The following is a 4,127-nucleotide window of genomic DNA, read 5'->3' as shown; positions in this document are numbered from 1 at the left end:
AAACATATTGTTTAAAAAAACAACTGCCTAACGATGATGTCACTGGTGGACGGGTTTCTGAACTGCCCACAGCCCTCCTATGAGAAACAGACTGAGTAGGAAAAAATGGTGCCATTTTATCATGATTATTAGTGAGGACCTATTTTATGAAGATGCGTTGAGAAGTGGTGAAGTGGTCCTTTAACTTATGTATTTTTATGTAAAAGTATCATTACTGCCGCATGTAGAAATACTCTGTTACAATTAAGTAAAAGTCCGGAATTCAAAAGTTACTTGAGCAAACGCGCGCACGCACACACGCGCGCACACGCACACACACACACACACACACACACACACACACACACACACACACACACACACACCCCTTCATTACAATAGTTTCACATCGGTGCATGCTGACATATGCAGAGCAGCAGCAGGCACAATGTTATAGTGTAATTTACCTTCAGAGATTCATGTCTATCTTTCTTTCTTCTCTCCCCGTGTCACAAACTTTTCAGGGAATAAAAACACCTGGCTGGTGTTCTGATTGATGCCGAGCGTTGCAGCGTTGACATTTAGCAATAGATTTATCTCTTGGTGCCATGGGCGGGAACCCCTTTTGGTGTTAGCATTATGTTATGCTTTAGCTATTGAAAAATAGCAGATCTACAAGCTCATAGCGCGCCACTGAGTGGCGCGCTACGAGCTTGTAGATCTGCTATTTTTGAAAAATCGAAGAACGACTGACATAGAAACATAGCTTTTTCAGAAAACTGTCAGGATGTAGAAGACATTTTTAGAATCTGATCTCAGGTCAAAATGGGTTCAGAGTAATAGAGAATTTCTTATGTGTGAGAGAGACCGTGCTGCCATCCGTGACCACAGTGATTCTCAACCTTTGGAACCCACAGTTTGATGTGCAGTAGCCCATGGACCCCGATTTCATACCATTTTATTTTAATCTATCTACAGGACCCTTGTCTCTAAAATCCTCAGTGTTCATTTATCTCTGACAGTGTACAAATGTAAGGGTCCGGTCGGACATGCAATACAAATTGAAATGTAGCATTTGACAGTGTGGCATGTGAGCTTTGTACAAGACCTGATGGAACGAACACAGGATGAAACGGCTCAACATCTAGCTCAGCCTAGGTTAGGAAGAATGGTGTTTCACAATAACAATATGCACATTTCTAGTCCTGTTTCTCCATCTGCTGGTCATATACAGTATGACAATCTGTGTGTGTGTGTGTGTGTGTGTGTGTGTGTGTGTGTGTGTGTGTGTGTGTGTGTGTGTGTGTGTGTGTGTGTGTGTGTGTGTGTGTGTGTGTGTGTGTGTGTGTGTACGTGTACATGCAGTTTAGAGAGAAACCTGATCTCAATATGTAATTAACAAATATCATGTTATTGTGTGCCTTGAAAGGTGAGGTTTCATTGTGATACGGATGCAATATAGGAACTTAAAGTAAACTGTTAGTTCCATTGATCCGAGCCCAAACTCAATCCATTGATTCATCATTCAAATAAACGTGCTATGAAAATGCACAAGGCCCACCCATCTGAACGGCTACCGTGGTAAGTGTTGGTGAGATGGATGGGCCACGGACGCTTTTGAGATTTTCAAGTGGGCCCTGATCCATGAGAAGGTTGGGAACCACGGGTTTAAATGAATGGGGGAAAACGTTGTGCCATATCCTCTCCTTATCCGACCTGACAGCCGCCCAGAGATTGAGCTGAGGCCAAATCTCAGGACAATGAACAAGGGGGCACTGGGCCACAAATTATGCTACATGCAATTGCCTCCCTGGTGGTGGTGTCAGACAGGAGGATGTTGTGGGCTTACTAATACAGAATACAGGAGCTCAGAGGATGTCCTTAAAGCACTGGTGTTCAACCCTTTTCATCTCAAGGCCAATTATCTGCTCGCCATTTGAGCCACGGACCACCGTTTGACGACATTTAGCCTCTCAGACCCAGACGTAGAATATTTTGTTGTTGTTGAGTGAGGTTTTGTCCACAATTCCATGCTGTATTGATGGTGGCATACCATTAGGAGAGATAACAGGCAAACATTGACCAAAATATCAATTCTTCTGCATTCTCCAATTGTGTAGACTTCTTGTAAATTAAGTAATGTAGATGTTTAACAATAATTTAAGAGCATGAAATGAAACCAAATGAACACATAAGATCCATTTGGTTTCATTAAAGATCTATAGGGGTCCATTTGGTTACCAAATCTCCATCATTTCACTGGGGACCACCTAAGGTGGTTGAAAACCACTGCCTTAAAGAAAAGAACTGTAGGCTGCTGTTCTACAGCTCAAATGAGTTGAATGTGGGATTTTGAGTGATAACCTAGTGCCCTCTAGTGGCTGCATGGTGCAGTACGAGACCAAAATAAACGAGTTGAGTCCACTGTCTCAACCAGAAGCAATTTATTGGTAGCCTGGTAGAATCACTCTCCCTGCTGGACAACATTTTCATTCTGCCAGGAGGGAGAGAATGAAAATCTGGCGAGGGCGAGGTTGGAGGGGTTTACGGTACCCAGGCTAATTTATTGGTTATTGCTCAGTTCTGATTACCTCGTCTACTGGCCACCTTATATGTTCAGTTGTTGTCAAACTTTATTTACTAGACCCTATAGGCCCTTCAACAGGCAGCACAAAAACATTCATCCTGATATTAATCCATTTCCATGTGTCTCGTGTTCTCCTTCTTTGTCCTTGTTTCTAAATGTTGCCAGAACAAACAAAAAATGTTTTCCTTTCTTTTCTTTCTGGGTACCACTACTACTACCCCATTTCAGCACTGGTGGGAAAAGTACTCACATGTCTTACTTAAGTAAAAGTATCAAAACTGCAGTGTAGAAATACATTACAAGAAAAAGTCTGGAATTACAAATGTTGAGTAAAAGTACTAAAGTAGCCTACAAAAAGATTGGTAACCGTTTCCCATTTCTTTAGTCCTTTGCATTATTATTGAACTCGAGATCTTTTAAGATGCACTGGTTGGGCAGTATAGAGGGCAGTGAGACAGGGCAGTGCTACTGCTTCCCAACATTCACAGATGGTTGGGCCAGTGTTTTGTAGCCCCATATCTGGTCATAGCCAGATGGCATAACAGATAACACAATACAACTAGCCTGTTATAGATGCACATTATCATGTGTTACTATACAACATTTAAAAAAAATACTGCAGGTATAGAAATAAAATAGCCTACTAACAAAATGGCAAACTTACACATAGTGACCAAGAGCCACATATACTGTAAGCCTACTGTTCTTTAACGGCAGACACAATACAATATACAAGCTGTATTCACAGGAGCATCCAATTCCAAAGCCAGTCGATGAATGTTGAATGTTGGGTCATCGGGCCAAAATGACAGCAATAGCTAGTAATATTATACACATAGCATACAACACAAGCAGCAGCAGCAAAAAGAAATAAAGGGGAGAAGAAGGGGGAGAAAAAGCTTCTTACCATGAGCCGTCTTCTACTTGGAACCGATGGATTGAGAGATAGAGCCGCTCCCTGGATGAGCCGTCCAGCGGTGTAGCTTGCCAGTACTTTCCTCCCCTGCTGGCCTGCAGGGAGCTACCGGTGTCAATGGCAGTGACCGACCAGACCCATTCTCCTGGCTGGCTGCCTAGGGCTGTCACCATTACAAATTTAAGTTGACGATTAATTGTCACACAAATGATTAACAATTTAATTGTGTTTCATGCATTGAACACTGGGACATTAGACAATTTGTATTTCTGTTTTGCCTTTTAGGCTTCGTAATCACAAATTGCACAGGGCAGATATGACAAATAACTTAAATATACAAAGAAATCACTGACACATTTAATACTTTTTAATATCGTTTTCTTTCCAAAAAATAACAAAATAGCGGAAATAGTCAATCTAGAAGTTTACAACACGCGTCACAAAGTGACGTATTGTAAGCTTGTAGATCTGCTATTTCTGCTATGTTTGAAAATGTATGGACATTTCTCAAAATGGAAACGATTGACGATTATGCTAAAGTAATTGCGATTCCCTCAAATAATTAGGCGATTATTTAATAATTGTGACAGGCCTATCGGTGTCAATGGCAGTGACCGACCAGCCCCATTCTCCTGGCCCCCATAC

The sequence above is a fragment of the Electrona antarctica genome (assembly GCF_951216825.1).
Source record: "Electrona antarctica genome assembly, chromosome: 21".
In the NCBI taxonomy this organism is placed as follows: domain Eukaryota; kingdom Metazoa; phylum Chordata; class Actinopteri; order Myctophiformes; family Myctophidae; genus Electrona; species Electrona antarctica.
This window is presented reverse-complemented; position numbering follows the sequence as displayed.